This window comes from Mobula hypostoma, chromosome 15 (genome assembly GCF_963921235.1).
Source record: "Mobula hypostoma chromosome 15, sMobHyp1.1, whole genome shotgun sequence".
Lineage (NCBI taxonomy): Eukaryota > Metazoa > Chordata > Chondrichthyes > Myliobatiformes > Myliobatidae > Mobula > Mobula hypostoma.
In genome coordinates this window covers 19,182,294-19,203,087 of record NC_086111.1, presented here as the reverse complement: position 1 = coordinate 19,203,087, position 20,794 = coordinate 19,182,294, and the positions used below count along the sequence as shown (strand labels likewise).

General features: G+C 41.3%; 1 protein-coding gene across 3 annotated transcripts in view; it reads left to right on the top strand.

The window, feature by feature from the left end:
* Positions 1-20,794, top strand: part of dag1 (dystroglycan 1) — a 147,407-nt gene that overhangs the window by 55,580 nt on the left and 71,033 nt on the right. The window contains exon 1 of one of the 3 annotated variants that reach the window (XM_063067820.1): positions 16,704-16,727. The exons of the other annotated variants lie outside the window; for them this stretch is intronic. The gene's annotated coding sequence lies outside the window, so the exon portion shown is untranslated. Of the gene's footprint in view, positions 1-16,703; positions 16,728-20,794 lie in introns of those variants that run through there. 3 annotated transcript variants of the gene reach the window in all.

Below are 20,794 nucleotides of genomic sequence, written 5' to 3'. Positions count from 1 at the left end.
TCTAGGCTATTTGTGTTTGAGGTGGAGAAGAATTTAAAGAATGGACATGGGCCACAGAGTGATTGAACTGAGCCAGGTCAATGTCTTAGTAGCTACTCTGGTCCATGCCCCTGCTGCAGGCAATGGTTGTTCGTGCATTTCTTGAGGACATCTCCAATGGCCTGTGAGTTAGTCCAGTTTATGTGATCAGTCTCCTGGGAATGAATCTATTGGAATTGGGGTGCAGTAAGCTGAGGCCTTCCCGTGAGACGGGAATGCTGTTGGCTTGGTACACTGTGAGGTTTTGGTGGGCTCAGTATGAGTGGGGTAATGGTCACAGGCAGGTATGGGTGGTTATTTTCTGCCTACAGTATGGGGTGATTTTAGGTACTCATCCCTAGGACAAGCCATTGGTGCTTGGGTTAGGCTATGGAAATAATTGGGGCTAGGTTTTGAATAGGAGTGGGATGGTAGTGAGTTGGTGCCACTGTGGAAAGTGGTGTGCATTTGGTCTGGGAATACTTTACTCCCCCATGTGAGGGAACACTCAAGTTGAGGAAGTGGACCATTTTTATTCTTTACTAAGACTAACAAATCTGGTGATGGTAAGGATCAGTTTGGCTGTAGTGAACTTCTGACTGATGGTCTAGATTGCTTGGATAGATGAGCAGTTCATTCAGACTTCCTTCCCCAAGAGAAGGAAACTGAGTGCAAAGATGACGGGAAGACCCTGGTATGTTTCGTGCAGTGCTCTGCAAGGGATTGCATCTGCTTCATGTGGTGGGTGAGCCAACAAACTGATCTATTTGCCAAGGTCATCGTAGTGCTGGATTTTCCAGTTGTCAGCCCAATTCTTTACTGATGCACATTGGAAGTGGCATTGTTGTAAAGGAGCTCTGAACAAGTGTGGAACTCGATAAAGATCAAGCGTAGGAAGCCGAGCACATTGCGCAGGCTTTTTAATTTCCATCATCATTGAAACAGTCTTTGTTGTGGCATTTCCCAGTAACAGGAGTTCATTGTAGTCCCAGCCTGAGGAAAAGTCAAACTTGATGTTGTGTTTATTATCATGTTTGTCGATGTATAATCCAGTACTGCAGGCATGAACAATAGTATAGTGTCTGGTGGCTGTGGATTTTTCATACGTCAGTATAAATTTTAATTTGAACTGTAGACTTAAGGTTTTAGCTAGCAAGTATAATCAATATGCAGAATGATGAAATTACGGAAGCATAGATGCTTCATCTTGTATGATGCTAAAGAGAGCTTTCAGTACTTTCAGTATTTCTAGTTGAGATTGTGACAATGATGTGCCAATGTATCTTACTTCCCAAAATCTGCTCCTGTGCTCCTGCTTTAGTGAGTTAACCAGTAAGAAATGTGGATAAAAGCATAGAATTACCAAGGTTAGCACTAGTAATATTAAAATGTTTTTATACCTTTTTGGGGTAGATTAACTATATAAAAATAAACTTGGAGCATCTGTAGGTATAATCAAGATACTCTGTTTCCTTTCATGTAGACATTACAATGTCTGTTTTGTGTTATTTTAGAAGCCTATAATTTAGGAGTGCCTATTCTAGGTGACTGGTACTCCATCTTCCACAAACGAGAAAATAATGCAGATTGCTCTTTTCACCTGGCATATGATAACTCGCATTCTACAGTGTGCACTGAAGTAACTAGTCTGAGTTTTAAACCTGCCTCTTATCTACTGGCCATTTAACCATGCAGGGCGTTGAATTGAAGTTTTTGCTCACAACACAAGGTCGACAAACTAATTTGGTACAATACAAGGGATCAATCATTATACGCAAAGGAACCCCCCCCTCCCTTCCCCTTTTCCATCTATCTATATGGCCTAAATAATTGTCATTAGTACCACTGTCCCTTTACACATTACTTTGATATTAATGGATGGCCTAGAGCACTGTATAGACTCTGCTTAAGATCATGATTGTTGAAGACCAGGGAGCAATTAATTTTTTTAATTAGTGTTAACTTCGTGTACCTATTTCAGAGTTTGTACTTGAGTCTGGTTCATGGTGTACAGCAGCCTAAAACAGACAAAATTTTTATTTCACCTAGCACCACTTTATGGAGAAACTAGTGGAAAGTAATTTTCTTTTGAAGTGCCAGAAAGCAAAAATGTTAAATGCATGAATGCTTATTGAGGCATATCAAACAAAACGGTTTAGTTCTAAGGTCAGGAGTGCCTTCCATAAATCTTCACAGTATTTTACCCAAGGTCTTATGCAACATTTGAAAAATATATTGGCCAAGCTTTTGGTAACCTAATTTCATTCTGCATGATGCAATTTAATGTGGATAAATGTGAAGTTATCCACTTTGGTGGCAAAAATAGGAAAACAGATTATTATCTGAATGGTGGCCGATTAGGAAAAGGGGAGGTGCAACGAGACCTGGGTGTCATTATACACCAGTCATTGAAAGTGGGCATGCAGGTACAGCAGGCGGTGAAAAAGGCAAACGGTATGCTGGCATTTATAGCGAGAGGATTCGAGTACAGGAGCAGGGAGGTACTACTGCAGTTGTACAAGGCCTTGGTGAGACCACACCTGGAGTATTGTGTGCAGTTTTGGTCCCCTAATCTGAGGAAAGACATCTTTGCCATAGAGGGAGTACAAAGAAGGTTCACCAGATTGATTCCTGGGATGGCAGGTCTTTCATATGAAGAAAGACTGGATGAACTGGGCTTGTACTCGTTGGAATTTAGAAGATTGAGGGGGGATCTGATTGAAACGTATAAGATCCTAAAGGGATTGGACAGGCTAGATGCGGGAAGATTGTTCCCGATGTTGGGGAGGTCTAGAACGAGGGGTCACAGTTTGAGGATAGAGGGGAAGCCTTTTAGGACCGAGGTTAGGAAAAACTTCTTCACACAGAGAGTGGTGAATCTGTGGAATTCTCTGCCACAGCAAACTGTTGAGGCCAGTTCATTAGCTATGTTTAAAAGGAAGTTAGATATGGCCCTTGTGGCTACAGGGGTCAGGGGGTATGGAGGGAAGGCTGGGTTCTGAGTTGGATGATCAGCCATGATCATAATAAATGGCAGTGCAGGCTCGAAGGGCCGAATGGCCTACTCCTGCACCTATTTTCTATGTTTCTATGTTTCTATGATTCAGGGTTAGATTTTTGTCTTTTGTGAAGCTCCTTGGGTTATTTGAAGCTCTCGATAAGCTAGGGAGGGTGCAGAAAAGTGTCAGAATAATATTGCTGGGACTGGAGGGCTCAACCTATAAGAAAAGACTAGATACTGGGACTGTTTTCACTTGAGTGAAGGAGACTGGGGGTTGACCTTGAAACCTAAAAGTCATGAAAATAGATGAGGTGAATCATCATGCTATTTTTTTTTCCCCCCATCGTGCCTAAACCTAGAGGACATAAGTTCGAGATGAGAGGGAAACAAGTTAAAGGATGTCTGAGGGATAGGTTGTTCATAGAAGTTGATGGGTGTATGAAACTGCTAGAGAAAGTGAGCACAATCACCAGGTTTTTAAAGACATTGTCAGGTTATTGCATAGGAAAGGGGTATTGGTCAAATGCAGGCAAAAAGGGCTAGTTCAGGAAAGCATGGGCATGTTGTGTCCAAGGTCCAGTTTCTATGGAGGAATGGAGAGTCTCAATTATAAGCCAGAAATTTCCATTTTGCTGTTGGTTGCCAAGTTGTCTCTATACTAAATTCGCTCACCTGGAGTGGGTCTTCCGCCAAACACTTCTGTAAAGAAAGTAGCTCTGTGCTGATTGCCAAGATCCTGAACACACAGGGTCTTGCCAATTAGGCAGGCACCAATATATTTTGAAAGCCAACAAATGTATCAGAGACATTCACAGCAATTCAAAAAAAAGTGCAAGAAGTTTTAAATGTGCAAGAAATGTGCATGTTTTAGTAAAACTTAAATGTAACCATCTTCCTATAACCAGTTCTTGTCTGTTGAAACAAATAGCATTGACCAGACAGTGAGGTTTAACAGAATATCTCAGACCCTCCTTACTCTTGGAAGTGGCAGAAGTTTTCTACTAGACTCCATGAGGCGCACACCTTTTGAGCTTGGTCTTTGCTTTTTGCCAGAGGATTCCCAAACTCCTATGGAGTGGAAAAAAATGTGCATTCATATCTCTGTACATCATTGAATATTTGGTGTATTGGGTCTATGCTGACTCTCAATGAATTCAAATTCCCCATGGATTTCCCCATTTAGTTATTCTCCCCACACTCCCATAATATTTACTTCACCACCCTCTGAGGTCCCCCTTGCTATATTAGCAGAAAATTGGTGGCCAGTTGACCCACAAACCCCTTGTTCTTGTGATTTGGGATGAAACTTGTTCACCCAGGTAAATTGATGCACTTGCAAGGAGAACATGCAAACTGCAAACCTGGCACTGTGGAGCAGCAGCTCCAACCAGCTGTGCTACTGTTCCATCCCAGTACCGCCATCTTCTCAATAGAGATTTTGAGACAGGAGGAGATTGCTAAGAAATCTCAAAGTCTCTTCTATCTGATTAAGGTCAGTGCTCGATAATCTTCACATCAATGAGTGCAAACTATAGTTTCAGGATTTTATCACGACTGCTAGGTGGTATTCTGCTTTTAGCCATGAACTTTTCCCAAGCATGACATATTTGGTTGTAGGCTTGCAGCACTGCCAACGAACAGTGCTTTGCTGGGTTGGCAGCCTTGTTCAGGGCAGCTGCCATGAAAGGTTGTTGATATGGCTGCACTATTCAGTAAATATACTGTACTCTGTGATGTTGCTATTGGAACTGATCAGAAATAAAATACATGATTGGAAGGGAGCCCACCTTGGCCTCAAGCAGAATGCAGTCTGGTAGGTTTTAACAATGCCCAGGAAAAGGAAAGTACTTCTTTGGAAAATATTTACCTGTCCTCCCCTCCCCTGCACTGCACCTCTCCCCCTTTCAAGTTTTATCTGTGAGTAATTATAGATGCTAGTTTAATGGACATGGGTACTATTTTCAAGGGGAATTAGTGGGGGATGGTGTGTTGGGAGTCCTGATCAAATCAGTTGCTGTATCTGTATACAGCGGTCTCAATATTTGGGCAGAGTTCTGGCTAAGTTGATTTTGTTGCTGGTTGCTATGCTCCCATTTAAAGAAGTCTCCAAGTCTATTTTGGTTTGCATGCTTGTAAATTTTTGCATCCTTTTGAAGCATAATCACCTCTCCTATGATGTAGTGATCAGAACTGGAAGCGGTACTCAAGCTGTGAAATAACCAGTGTTATATCAAGTTCAAACTTGACCTCACTACCTTCCTATTCCTTATCTGGTTAAATGAAATGGTGCCTTTTTAACCACCTTTTTCATTTGTTTTCCACTCTATGGACATGTAGTCCAAAGTGCTTTTGTTTCTCCAAATCACTCAGTAGTCCTTGTACTTATTGTGCATTCTCTTTATCTGTTGGTTTTCAAATGCATTACCTTTCACCTCTCAGGTTTATATTCCTTTTGCCTCTTTTGCCTAGCTGCCCTGACCTCCTTGCTCGTCCTCGGGTCTTGAGCTTTTCTCAACCCTTGGAGCAATTTTTTTTTACTATCTACAGCCTTGGAGTTATACAGCACAAGCAAACCATTTGACCTACGGTCACACTGATGACTACATCTGCAGGAAGTGCATCAAACTTCAGCTTCTGACTGACCAGGTCAAGGAGCTGGAGCTGGAACTGGCTGAGAACATCATAGATTAGACTTCTGTTGAGATGGCCATACCCAAAGTGCAGTCTTAAGATAGTAATTGGGTGACCACCAGGAGCAGTAAGAGGAGTAAGCACTTAGTGTAGGGATCCCCTGCGGCCATTCTCCAGCAACGGGTATACCCCTTTGGATACTGCTGAGTGTGATGACGTAGTGGCACTGTTGTATCTCTGCGGCTCACCAGGGAAAGGTAAAGTCAGGCAGAGTGATGGTGACAGGAGACTTGATTAGGGGATGGACAGGAGATTCTGAGGCTGTGAAAGGGATGCCAGGTTGGTGTGTTGTCTCCCAGGTGCTAGGGTGCAGGATGTCTGAGTGGCTGCAGAAGATTCTGAAAAGGGAGGATGAGCAACCAGAGGTTGTGGTGCACATTGGCGCCAATGACAGGTAGAAAAGGGAATGAGATCCTGCACAGTGAGTAATGGGAGTTGGCAATGAGACTGAAGAGCAGAACCTCCAAGGTAGTAATCTGTGCCAGTCCCAGAACTTCATGCTAGTCAGGGCAGGAGCAGGATGATAGTACAGATGAATGAGCTGCTGAGGTGGTACAGGGAGCAGGAATCAGATTTATGGACCATTGGGATCTCTTTTAGAGAACATATGACCTGATTTTTTTTTTTAAAAAAGACTAATTACACCGATAGCCGAGGGGGGACCAAAATCCTTGCGGGCAGGTTTGCTGGAAATGTTGGGGAGGATTTAAAATAATTTGGCAGGGGGATGGAAACTGGAGTGATAAAGCTGAGGATGGGATAGTTGGTACACAAGTTAATGCATTGTCATAAGACTGCGGAAGGACAAGAAAATGGTAGGGCAGAATTGTAGTCAGTGGGATAAGTTGAAGTGTAACATGCGGTCAAAATCGAATAGGGTGATGAATATAAGACCGAAGGTGTTATATTCGAATCTATGCTGTATACAGAATAAGGTAGATGATCTTGTAGCACAGTTAGAGACTGACTGGTGTGATATTGTGGGCATCACTGAGTTGTGGCTGAATGATTATAGTTGGGAGCTTAACATCCAAAGATACACATTGTATCAAAAGGACAGGCAGGTGGGCAGTAGGTGTCTCTGCTGGTTAAAAAATAAAATAAAATCTTTAGGAAGAGGTAACCTAGGATTGGAAGATGTAGAACCTTGTGGGTAGAGTTAAAAATCTGCAAGGGTAATAAGGTTCTGATGGGAGTGATATACAGACGTGGATCCTGAACAGTAGCCATGATGTGGGTTATAACTTCCAATGGGAGATGGGAAAAGTGTGTAATAAGGGTAATATTACAATAGTCATGAAGGATTTCAATATGCAGTTAAATTGGAGAAAAATGGGTTGGTGCTGGATCCTAAGAGGGAATTTCTGGAATGCCCATGAGATGGCTTTTTAGAGCAGCTTATGTTTGAGCTAACGAGGGGAAAGGCCACTCTGGATTGGGTGTTGTGCAATGACCCAGATTTGATAAGGGAGCTTAAAGTAAATAAACCGTTGGGAGGTGGTGATCATATGATGGAATTAACCCTGCAGTTTGAGAGGGAGAAGATGGTCAATATTACAGTGCAGTAAAGGGAATTAAAGGCATGAGAGGAGCTGGTCAAAGGGAAGATGAGGTAACTGGCTGGTAAGCTAAGTCAAAGACTGCATAAAAGGAAAACAGAGGGCACATAATATAGCAAAAATGGTGGGAAGTTAGAGGATTGGGAAACTTTAAAAATCAACAGAAAGCAACTTGAAAAAGCTACAGGAGAGAAAAGATGAAATATGAAGGTAAGCCAGCCAATAATATAAAAATTCTAAAAATGTTTTGCAGATATAGGAGTAAGAGGTAAGAGTGGATATTGGAATGCTGGAAAATGATGATAGAGCAATGGTAATGGGTGAGCAAGGAAATGGCAGATGAACTTAAGTTCACTCTTCATTGTAGCAGACCCTAGCAGTATGCCAGAAATTGGTGAGTGTCAGGGGGCATAAGTGAGTGTATTTCCTTAAACTAGGAAGAAGGTGCTTTGGAAGCTGAAAACAGAAGAACTAGATGGAACCTAGGGTTCTGAAAGAGGTAGCTAAAGAGTAATGAACTTTCAAGAATCACTGGATTCTGGAATGGTTCTGGAGGACTAGAAAATTACAAATGTCACTCCACTCTTCAAGAAGAGAGGGAGGCAGAAGAAAGAAAATTGAAAGCCATTTAGCTTGACTTCAGTGGTTGGGAAGATGTTGGAGTCCACTGTTAAGGAGAGGGTTTCAGGATATCAGAAAATAGACCAAAGTTCTTGAGGGGAAATCTTACGTGATAAACGGTTGGAATTTGAGGAAATAGTGGGCAGGATAGACAGAGGAGAGCTAGTGGACGTTTCAATGAATTTTCAGAAGGCCTTTTGACATGAGGCTGCTTAACAAGAAGGTATTACAGGAAAATTACTAGAATGGATAGAAGTTTGGCTGACTGGCAGGAGGCTGAGAGTGGTAATAAAGGGGGCCTATTCTGGTTGGCTGCTAGTGACTAGTGTTCTCTAGGGGTTGGTATTAGGACTGTTACTTTTCATGTTGTATGTTAACGATTTGGATGATGGAGTTATAGCTTTATGGCCAAGTTTGCAGACAATACAAAGATAGGTGGAGGGGCAGAGGGCACAGCCTCGGAATAGAGGACGTCTGTTTAGAATAGAGATGAGGAATTTCTTCAGCCAGAGGGCCGTGAATCTGGAATTAATTGCCAAAAATAGCTGTGGAGGCCAAGTCGTTGAGTAAATTGAAAGTGGAAGTTGATAGGTTTTTGATTAGTAACTGTCAAAGGTTACAGGGAGAAGGCAAGAGAATGGAGTTGAGAGGGATGATAAATCAGCCATGATGAAATGGCACACAGACAGGAGGGGTCGAATGACCTAATTCTGCTTCTGTGTCTTATTGTTGTATGGGCCCATCCCATCTAAGCCAACCACTAAGTACCCATCTAAATAAATCCCAATTACCACCACTTGGTCTTTAGCCTTGTAAATACGTGGTGAGAGTCTGCTGTATGGCACTTCATAAGAACCTTGCAAAAGCTTTGGAGTACATCAAACTTGCCTGCCTTGTTCATTTCTCAAACTCCAACAGAGCCTGCAATTGACAAATCCATGCTGGTTGGCCCAATTCTTTTAATTATGGATTCCAATATTTACGCATGGCCAAAATGAAACAATGGTGGATTTCTTTTCTCCCTTTTTAAAATGGGACAAGTTGAGCAGTCCTCTAGTCTTCTGGCATTACTCTTGTCATCAGGAAGCCTTGAATACTGAGGGTAAAAGTCTCCACTATATCTTCCCATTGCATGTAAAGGCATTATCTGTTAGAGTGGAACAGTGAAGCCCTTGGTGGGCAACAAACACTGGTATAGCTGTGACCGATACAGCCTCTCGTTTGTTCTCCCAGTCCGTTGACTTCACTGAGTGTTATTTGTACTAATGCTTATTGAAGAATATCACTTGGAGAACACTGGGGCCCTTGGTATGTGCTTCAGAACTTTGCTGAAAGAAATCTCTTGGCTGTTACATTCCTTTGTGGCCCTGCAAATATTACGTCACAAAATTCCAGAAGAACTCAGTGCATCAGGCAGCATCTATGCATGGAGATAAAGTCAACATTTTGGATTAAGACCCTTCCCTCATCAGGAGTGGAAAGAAAGGGCAGAAGTTGCTGTTTATTTCCTTCCATAGGTGATGCCTGACCTGCTGAGTTCTTAGAGCACTTTGTATGTGTTGCTCTGTATTTCCAGTATCTACAGAATCTCTTGGGTGTTCAAGTATTTCAAGTTTGTATTTGTATTGTGCAGTCCTTCAGTGAATATCCTGTAGAAAAAAGATGAAATTGACTGGGAGGGGTTACTGGCTTTGCCAACTGATACTTGGGAATTATGGTAAGCTGTTTTGTTTTTCCCAGTGGAAGCAAGCAGATAAATAATTTGGGTCATGGGAATCATTGCCCATCCTGTTGGGTTAACTTTGTTTAATTTGATTTTTTTTAATACTATGTACTTAGAGTAACGGGAAGGGCCTGGGAAGTTGGCATTGTGTCAACACGTGCTCTTAGATGTGTGTTGGAGTACTTCCGTCTCTGTGATGGGGTCTGCACTCTCTTGGCCTGTTCCCAGCAGCTGTCAGAAAGGCCCATTTTGTCTGGGTTAATCCTCTACACCTCACCTCCCACATGCATTTGTGTGATGCATCCTTGGGAAAGTCCAGGGTTTTGGTCTTTACTATTCAGTTTAGCCCTTACTTTCTGGCAAATTAAGTTGATGTATTTAAGAATTAATGACATGTAATCTTAGTTTCAGATTAGAGTTGATTTCAGAAACGAAGGTCTTTATAAAGAGTATGCTTGTATAATCATGAATATTGATTTATTACATATCTTAAACCGAATTGTAGAACTGTTTTTTTTAATATGTTTCTTGTTCTAATCCAAAAGTAATATTTGTATTTGTCGCTTTTACTATCCGTGTTTCATGGGTTTATTGAGGAATCTCTTCGGATTGTACTGGCAGCCAGCTGTCAGTGGGTAGCACCTTTTCAAAGGTTTGTGAATTCTTCCGATCTAGGAGGTTTGAGCATATAAACCCTTCTGGAAGTGAGTATAGAGCCCTACAGCATAGAAACAAGGCCTTTGGTCCATCTGGTTTATGCCAAACTATTATTTTGCCTAGTTCCATCAATCTACAGCTGGATATTAGCCTTCCATATCCCTCTATCCTTGTATTTATCCAAACTTCTGATAAGTGTTGAAGTTGAAATGTTGAGATCCACCACTTGTGGCAGCTCATTGCAGACGCTCACCACCCTCTGAGTGAAGACATTCCCTTGTGTTCCCCTCACCTTTTATGCTCAACCCATGACCACTAACTAGTCTCGCCAGTGGAAATAGTTTACAGTTACCCTAATACCACTTAACGCTCATAATTTTATACAGAAAATCTCCTATGCTCCCAGGAATGGAGTCCTAACCTATTCAACCTTTTCCTATAGTTCAGGTCCTCAAGTCTAGGCAACATCCTTGTAAATTTTCTCTGTACTCTTTCAATCTTACTGATATTTTTCCTCTATTTCTTATTCCTTAGTTCCATCCACATAGTCTCAGTTGATGAGATCTCCAGTCTGTCCTGTCTGAGCACTGCCATGATATTTCCCCTGACTAGTAATGCTACTCGTCCCCTTTTAATTCCTCTCGCTCTACCATTTCTAAAACAAAGATTCAGTTGTATGTAAGAACTACCAATAAGGAGGAGAAAAGGACATGAAACACTAGCTTTTCTATTGAGTCTGTTACAATATCTTACTCAGCTATTTGTATCTACTTTATGCTGTACCATGCAACCAAGCCTATGCATGTAATTTGAGCCTGTAATCCTCGGGTAAAGGCTATTTAGGGGAGATATAAATATCTGATGCCCAAAGTTAGCTACGAGGTCAAAGTAATTGTAATACAACACCCCAATGGCCTACCATCTTTGTGCTTTTTATTGGTAACTCTACACTGAGCTTTTGCCATGAAGTACATGATGTGACTCTGGAGTTCCATGCCCTAGAGGGCAGAGAAGGCAGATTACTTCAATGTATTCAAAGTGGATGTGTATATAAGGGAAAGGTGGCAAACAAGATTTTGGCCAACAAGATGGTTTCAACCTGAAATGTCAGCTAATCATTTCCCTCCACAGATACTGCCTGAACTGCTGAACTTCTCCAGCAGTATGTGTGTTCTTCCAGATTCAGCATCTACTATCTCTTGTCTCAATATTTAGGCCAAGGTGAATCATTCACAATTTTGCTGAAATGATGGCACAGTTCAAGAGGCCAATTGGTCTGCTTCTGCTCTTGTGTCAATGTGAAGGAGTAATAATTAATGCCTAACCCGAATCTATATTTCCTCGCTTGTTTTTGTTGGAATTTCCTCACCCGTAGCTGAAACCAGATCGTTACTTTAAAGCTTTGTTACATCTTAATGTTTGTACTTTGTGAACGCTGAACACCCCACATTCACCTGCATTAGAAACTGAGGGCTCTTTAAATGAACTAATCCTCCTCTGAGCCTTGACTGTGATCCCGGTATTCTCCCTGTCATGTGAAAGACTCAAAGGTTTGCAGTTTTTTTAGCTGCTGCAAAACAATAAATTGCAGGACATGTCAGTGATAATAACTAGATTCTGATCTGAAAAGCAAGCAGACTGATTAGTTCAGAATTAGCATTTAGAAGCCTAGACTGACTATTTTCCCTTGGGACATTTGGCAGATTTTGTCATCTATAATGCAGATAAGTGCCTACATTACAGGGAGGGAAAAAGAAGTCTAATGATTTGTAGGTGAAAAGCAAAATATTGCTTCAGAAACTATTTGTGCGGCCCACTCAACGATGTTTGGAATGTTAAAATCCTGATTGTGATGCATTTGGGTGGGAGGCCTTCAAGGAATGAGATATCATGTCTGTTTAATGATAGAAGGAACCAAACACCCATCTGTTTGCTTTCAAATCTGGAGGTTTAATGTAGAAATACTTTTTCTCATGCATGCAAGGAGTGAGAATTGTTGAGCATTTTTTTAGATGCTGCTCCTGTTGAAGGTCATATTGCTGGCATGCCAAGTTGGGTGTGTAAATCACCACTTAAATAACTTGTACATTGAGATCATTGGGGTTATACTCCTGGGTTAATTAATAACCACAGTTTCTGAATAGGTAACAGCAAAAACAGTTCCAGTCAGTTCATGGCCATTCTTGCAAAAATGGCCTGGCCATTTGAGAGATTAAAGTGGATTTTTAGAGAGAGTGTCTCTGGGTTTTCTATGTGGATTTTAAGGAAAGAAGACCAGTGTAGAATACAAGACAATGATTGAAAGTGGGTGTACGGTACTGTGCAAAAGTCCTGGGCAGATACAGATAGCTAGGGTGCCAATGATGTTCACACAGTATTGTGTTTGTCAATGTGGAGTGGAGAGCAAGTTTGTAAAGCTGGCAGGAGCAAAGGATGTTGGTAATGGTGAGGGTGGAGCATCATGGGAGGGGTGTGGGACAAGGGGCAGAAGAGGAGTGCTGGGGCAGCAGGAGGTGCAGGTGCAGGCACACTCAGCCCTGAGACACCAGGCAAGGTCATTTTATTCTAAACAATTGGTTTATTGATCATCACAGAATGTCTGTCTGGTGTTTCTTGCTCCGTCCTTTCTCCCTTCCCTTTTTCCTAACCATTATTCCCCTCTCCCTTCCCTCTCTAAGTCCACTATAGAGACCCATATTAGAATTGGGTTTACCATCACTCACATATGTCATAAAATTTGCTGCTTTTTTTTGATGCAGCTGCAGTACAGTGTAATATATAAAATTATTACAATACTGTGCAGAAGCTTAGGCACCCTAGATGTCAGAGAGAGAGAGGGAGAGATATAGAAACTTAAAAAAAAGTAATTTATTCTAGACAATACTTAAGACTTCTCGAGAGCATCTGCTATTCCAGTAAACATTCAGGCTACATCCACACTACGCTGGATAATTTTGAAAATGCCAGTTTCGAGTAAAAGCGATAGACGTCCACACTAAGCGATTTTCAAAATATCTCTGTCCACATTAGACGGATATTTGGGCGAATCTCCTCCTACTGGGCATGCACAGGACACACAGAAAACAAGCGAAGAGGAAACAGTATACTTGGTGCACGTTTATCCAGTTACAGAGTAGAAAAACTTAAAAGGAATTGCTCTTGGCTCTCGCGCAGGAGGACTTAAAACTAAAAAAAAACAAATACTGGAGCGTATGGAGGCAACCGACGAGTTCATGGACAGTATGACCCGGCTGACGACGAACATTGAAAAACTGACTAACTCCTGCATTAATAAAGCACCTTGTTAAATGTATAAAACATGTCTGCATCAGTGTTATCTTGTATTTCCATACAATGTTACATTAGGCTGTTACACATCTATTGTCAGAGAAGTACTTGCATAAATACGTAAACCTTCTTGGTTCTTGATCCTCCAAAATATTCCGCATGGAATTTAAACTGGAGGCAGCGGAGGGTGTTTTCTGTCCTTGCCTTCATACAAGCAAGGACAGAAAACAGGGCAAAGTGAGTATAATTATTTATTCAGTAAGCTATGGGTCAAAGTATTTGGTGAGTACATTTCTAACTTTTCTGGCTTCAGTCTCTTTGCCGTCTGTTCTGCAATTGTTAGGTTCTGCGCAGCGCAGGATCAAATATCGCTGTGATGATTGTACACTCTAAACAATAAAGTAGTAATAATAATAAGGATAAGAATAATAGGAAGAAAACAATGAAATGCCGCGCTGCCGCCATCTGTTCCGGCACGTCATGACAGCGGTTTTAAAAAGCTCCGGTTACCCCGTACACACTGCAACGGATATTAGGCATTTTCAGATTTATTCACTCTGGAGACCGTTTCTGAAAATCTCCGTTTTTGGGGGCTAAAAGCGCCGGTTCAGTGTGGACGGTGGGTCAAAACGAAGAGAAAAAGCTTTGTTTTCAAATTTATCTGGCGTAGTGTGGATGTAGCCTCAGTCGGCCAATGAGAGCACTTTACATCTGCTCTAAGCCACTCACAGTCAATCACGTACTAGTTCACGCAGTGCCTCCCCATGTGTGTAAACGTTCTTGCTCCCTCACCAACTTATTCCATTTGTTTCACCCATAATGCTTGGAAAACAGTCTGCAACTTCAAGTAAGTGTAGTAAATCTAAGGTATCTAGGAAAAGCATTACCATGGACATTGAACTCCTCGGATTTCAAGTGGAACCAGTCATCCAAAACGTCGTAGAACTGGCCAGTGTCGCGGGATTAGAGGATGTTAATGATGGTGATGTTGTAAAGTTACTGCATTCTCATGAGAGCCTTAATGATGAAGAGCTTCAATAATTGGCAGAGCAGCGCATCTTGGGTGAATCTGAGGACACAGATGGAGAAGAAACACCAGCAAGAAACCTCACCACAAAATTCTTCACCACTATCATCATCATGGTCACACAAATCATAGACCAGTTCATCGATAATGACCCTGACTGGGAGCGAAGCAATAAGGCAAAGACAAGTGTTCTCAACATGATTTCTTGCTACCAAGAACTGCTTCATGAGAGGAAACTTAAGAAAAGGCAGTCAAATCACAAAGCCGAAGTTTAAAGGACCCACAGCCTGCCCCCTCCCTCCCCCCTCCCCAGATGTAACCACCATCCACTTCCTGCTGCTGCTGTGATGTGTTGCTGCCCCTCTGATGTACAGGTCAGGCCTGTTTGCATATTTGTTACTCCACAAATCACTGTGCATACATAAAATAATGCATCATGTGTCTCTGGTTTGATTTTATACAATCAGGCACACATGTCCATTTACCCCGCATAGCACAGATTTGCATAGCGCTCCACCTCCAAGGAATGCATCCTCAGCGTTAAGCAGAGTCTGAGTGTAATTTGTACAATTTGGAGCTTGTTCGCAGAAAATGCAATTGCTGACCAGTAACCTTTTAACTAGAGTTGCCAGGATTCCTGAAGTAGTGGCACGATTGTAAGGTGCATGGTACCCTTTTTAGTGGAATATGATTAAGCTATTACTGTAATGTCCTTTGAAGGAGTCATGATGGTGTTCATTTTTGATACGTGCCTAGCAGCATAACTACAGATTTTTTGCCAGTCGTAGACTGTACCTAAGGACATAAAATTAATCCTTGATTAATTCTATACATTTGTATGTATTAGGAACTTGCTGTGGTGTGTTGGTCAGAGCATGACATGCAACAAAAAACGATATTCAACAATTATTACGAATTATATATAAAGTAGAAGTTAAAGTATGGATGTGAAATAAAATGTGAACAAGTACATAAATGGCAGCATGTATGACTAGATGAATGACTAGAGTTGCTGTAGCAGACTATCATTGCTGCATATTAAAAGGTGAATTCAGTATTGCTCAATAAGAGCCTCCAACATCCTCTACTCCTGTGTGGTCGTCTTTTCCCTGTCATTGCTGATTCACTATTGGCAACTATGTCATTAGTTAATGGGTCCTAGCCTCTGAAATATCCTCCCTAAACCCATCCATCTTGAAATGTAACCATTCCTTTATAGGTTGTTATTCTTTTTGGAGTTTCTGATCATCGCATCCAAAATCAGCTTTGATGCCTTTGTGTCAAAGCTTGTTGGTATCAGTTCTTTAAAGCAGCTTTGATTGTTTTACTTCACTAAAAGCATCATAAAATTTGTAACTAATTTTTGGTTATAAGTATTATTTAGGAAAATCTCTCCAGTGTATCCATGGCAATAGATAATGTCCCCAGAGTCTCGCCTTGCATTCAGGCATGTCACCTGGAAGATTTTGATCCTCGGACTAGCCCGTCGAGAAACATTAAACACAAGTAGTTATTCAATAGTAAAATATTAACCCAAGTGCCCATCATCACTTAGGCCCTGTTTTTATTGCTCAGTGTCAGGATTCCAGGCTTATCAAAGCTGCACCTCCCAAGTTGACTGAAATTCAGACTACGTCCTCACTATGCCTGATAATCTTGAAAACGCTGGTTTCGAGTAAAAACCACAGGCGTACACACTAAGCATTTTTCAATATACCTTTGTCCACACTAACACGGATATTTGGGTGAATCTCCTCTACTGGGCATGCGCAGGACACACAGAAACCAAGCGAAGAGGAACCGGTATACTCACTGCGCGTTTGTTCAGTTAGAGTAAAAAAACTTAAAAGGAATTGCTCTTGGCTCTCGCGCAGGAGGACTTAAAAAAAACAAATACTGGAGCGTATGGAGGCAACCGACAGGGAGTTCACTGACAGTAAGACCCGGCTGACGACGAACATTGAAAAACTGACTAACTCTTGCATTAATAAAGCACCTTGTTAATTGTATAAAACATGTCTGCATCATTGTTATCTTGTATTTCCATACAATGTTACATTAGGCTGTTACACATCTATTGTCAGAAGTACTTGCATAGATAGGTAAACCACCTTCATACAAGCAAGGACAGAAAACAGCAAAGTGAGTATACTTATTTATTCAGTAAGCTATGGGTCAAAGTATTTGGTGAGTACATTTCTAACTCTTCTGGCTTCAGTCTCGTTGCTGTCTGTTCTGAAATTGTTAGGTTCTGCGAAGCGCAGAATCAAATATCGTTGTGATGATTGTACGCTCTAGTATCAATTGTTTGGCGACAATAAAGTAGCAGTAATAATAAGAAGAAAACAATGAAAATGCCGGGCTGCCGCCATCTGTTCCGGCACCTCATGACAGCGGTTTTAAAAAGCTCCGGTTACCCCATACACACTGCAACGGATATTAGGCGTTTTCAGATTTATTCACTCTGGAGACCGTTTCTGAAAATCTCTGTTTTCAGGGGATGAAACCGCAGTTTTAGTGTGGACAGAGTCAAAACGAAGAGAAAAAGCTTCGTTTGCAAAATTATCCGGCATAGTGTGGACATAGCCTTGCATTTTGTTTGTGTAGTTGTCCTCTGATTTCCAGTGGTCAAACAAGCCCAACCTTCAAGATGTATAAGGCTTCCTTTTGTTGCATGAGTGACTGATTTATTTCATACCTAACTGACCTAACTATCTATTGCCTCCTTTCTTCACTAACGTTGAACTCGAGTGGCAGCACTTTGTGGATTTTACACTGCCAATGAGACATGTTTGTCTCAAATTGAACAAACACTTGCCTTCTCCTAGTCCTACTCTGCCATCTCTCACTGTCCAGAGAATGTGGGAAGTACAAAGTGTGCACTTATTGAGGCCACCTTGTTGGTGGGATTTCCAAACATCTAGAATGTGATGTTTAGGAGCCACAAGTGGCTTTATGCAGACCTTTGCTTAAGTAAACTGAAGTACTGTTGACTTGAGTTTATTTTTATTTGAAGTGGTTTGATGTTTTATGTAGATCCAAGGTGATGCAAACCAGTAACTCAGTCCAATAGAGTTAAATTGCTCTTGGCATATTACTATTTATATTTCCCAGTGACTTGAAGGTTTTTGCAGAGATGCTGATGGTTTCTCGCCAGTACTTTGAGGCACCCTACCCAATAATTGCACTCAAAACAACTGCCAGCTGCCCTCCACAATCCCTGGAAGGAGTTCCCCTTAAATATTTTAGTTTTATTCTATGACGACTAGTTTTAGTCTTGCCCAATCTCCGTGGAGAAATATTGCTTGCATTTACCGTCATAATTTTGTATACCTTTATCAAATCTCCCTTCGTTCTCCTTTGCTCCAGGGAATAAAGTCCTAACTTTTTCAACCTTTCCTAAACTCAGATCCTCAAGTCTTGGCAATATCCTTGTAAGTTTTCTGTTATCTTTCAATTTTATTTATATCTTTCCCGTAAGTAGGTGACCGGAACTGTACGTGGTACTCTAAATTTTGTGCTCACCAATGTCTTCTATAACTTGAATATAACATCCCAACTCTGTATTTACTGCTCTGATTTATGAAGGCCGATGTGCTAAAAGCTCTTTACAAACCCTATCTACCAGTCATGCCATTTTCAGGGAATTATGGATATGTAGTCCCAGATCCTTTTATAATACCTCACTGCTTAGTGCCCTACCATTCATAGTGCAACTCCTACCCTGATTTGTCCTCCAAAGTACAAAACTGCCTACTTGTCTGCATTATATTCCAGCTGCCATTTTTTTTCAGCCAGTTTTTCTCACTACTCCAGATCCCTCTGCAAACTTTGATAGCCTTCTTCACTGTCTACTACGCCCCCAATCCTGGTGTCATCCACAAATTTGTAGATTAGTTTACCACTTTATCATCCAAGTCATTAGCGTAGGTGAGAAAGAACAGACACAGCATCGATCCCTGTGGTACACCCTTGGTCATAGGCCTCCAGTCAGAGGCGGCCATCTCTACTACCACTGTCTGACTTCTCCTGCAAAGCCAATGTGTAATCTAGTTTACCACCTCATCCTGAAAGCCAAGTGACTGAACCTTGTTGACCAGCCTCCTGACTGCCCATCAGGACTTCAGCAAAGCCTTGCTGAAGTCCATGTGGATATCTACTACCTTTCCTTCAACTTTCCTGGTAAGTTCCTAGAGAAACTAGAAGAGATTAGTTTGATATGACCTACATGGACAAAGCCATATTGACTATCCCTCCTCAGCCTCATTCTGTCCAAGTATTTGTATATCCTTTCCCTTGGAATACTTCTGCTAATTTACCCATGACTGACAATTAGGCTCACTGGGCTATAATTTGCTGGTTTATTGGAGCCTTTTTGAACAACGGAACAAAATTAGCTACCCTTCAGTCCTCTGGCCTCTCACCCAGGGCTAAGGACATTTTAAATATCTCTACCAGGGCCTCTGCAATTTTTACACTAGACGCCCACAATGTCTGAGGGAAAATCTTGTCAGTTCCTGGGGCCATGTCTACCCTAAATAATCTCGAGACAGCTATCCGTATATGGTACATGACCTCACTACTGTTTTACCTCCATTCTAAAGACTTCATCTCCTGAGTAAATACAGATGCAAAAAAAATCCATTTGAGATTTCCCTCATCTCTTCGTTCCATGCAGAGGACCACGCTGATCCTCGACTGAACCAATTTTGTCTTTGTCAGTTAAATAATGATAATACCATGACAAGCTCCCCTGCATGGACCATGGTTGAGAATAATACTTCAGTGTTTACTGTCTGAATGATGGGTTGCTAAAAATATTTCTGTGCTGATGGTTTTGATTTGGATCCAGCAGGAGTACTGATTTGTTCTCAACCTTACAGAGTGTGGGAAAGGTCAGCCCATCAGTCACTGAATACATTGTAGTGCAGGGTGAGATTGGGATGTAGTATTTTTACTTTGTGTCCTGCAAATGGGAATTGAATAATTATACTTTTGCACACTCAATGTGTTTCACTGCAACCTGAAGACATGTGAACATTGGAAGGGTGAGATGCACTTTGAGGCTCCTGGGACATTAAATCCATGGTGGATGATAGAAAGAGTATTGTTGAATAAAACTGTTCATGTCCATTTAAAATATATTTTGCAGATAAAACTGTGTAATACACTTGAACTGAAAGGTCAACTAACGGTTATGAAGAATTTATGGCTCGGTTTTGAAAATCAATTACTTTTCTTTCCCTCAAATAACCCTTTCAAAGCCTCCTGTCTTTGGGAATTACAGGCTAAGAACCTTCCTGTTAATTTGTGCTTAAACTGAAAGAGTACGTGTTGAAGTGCGCTTTCTGTCCTGGGAACAGGCTTTTTAATTAAATAAAAAAAAAACTACACGCCAACAAATGGAATTCAATACAAACAAAAGCTTTTTAGGATTCTTGTCAAGGACCAGTGGGAACAATTTTAAGAAAATTGGTAAAAGACTCTGTGGTAAATGAGAATCCTGTTTAAAGCACTTCAAACCTGGAATGCACTGCCTGAAAGGTTGGTGGAGGCAGATCCCATAATAACTTCCAAAGGGGAAATGAATAATACTTGAAAAGGAAACTGTTTCAGGATTGAAGGATGAAAATGCCAAATGGATGTTCTTTGAAAGTCAGCACAAGCATGAATGGTCTTCTGTTGTGTATGATTCATGATTCTTCCAATCAGTTAGAGGAATGGCTCAGCTGTATCGTTACTCAAGTTTAAGTGCCTAGTATCCACAACATTTAACAACCCTGCTTAGGGATATGGGAAAACAGCTGATTCCCCACACTGACGTGTAACTCATCTACAGTTCCAGAGGGAGGTAGAACAGAAGTCCATTTTCCTCAAGCTATGTTTAAGCGGTGTTTTTTGTTTTGATTTGATTCTTGGAAAATTTTAATCGCAGGATTTTTTTTCCCATGCGTCTCAATTCCTGTGACATCAGATGTTTGTGTACTTATCTAGGTCCGTCTAGATATTGTTATATGGGATTCTATGCGTCCGTTAAACTATGGGAATGTGTTTAGATGCACAATTCCAAGTCTCCTTGGAGGATCTTGAATCAAATGCCTGTTTGATGCCAAGTCGAGTGAAGGTTTCCAGTTGAAGGTGTAATGTGATTTAAACTTGCCAAAAGCACTAGGACTAACGCCAAAGAATTATTCTGGGGCTTTTCCTTG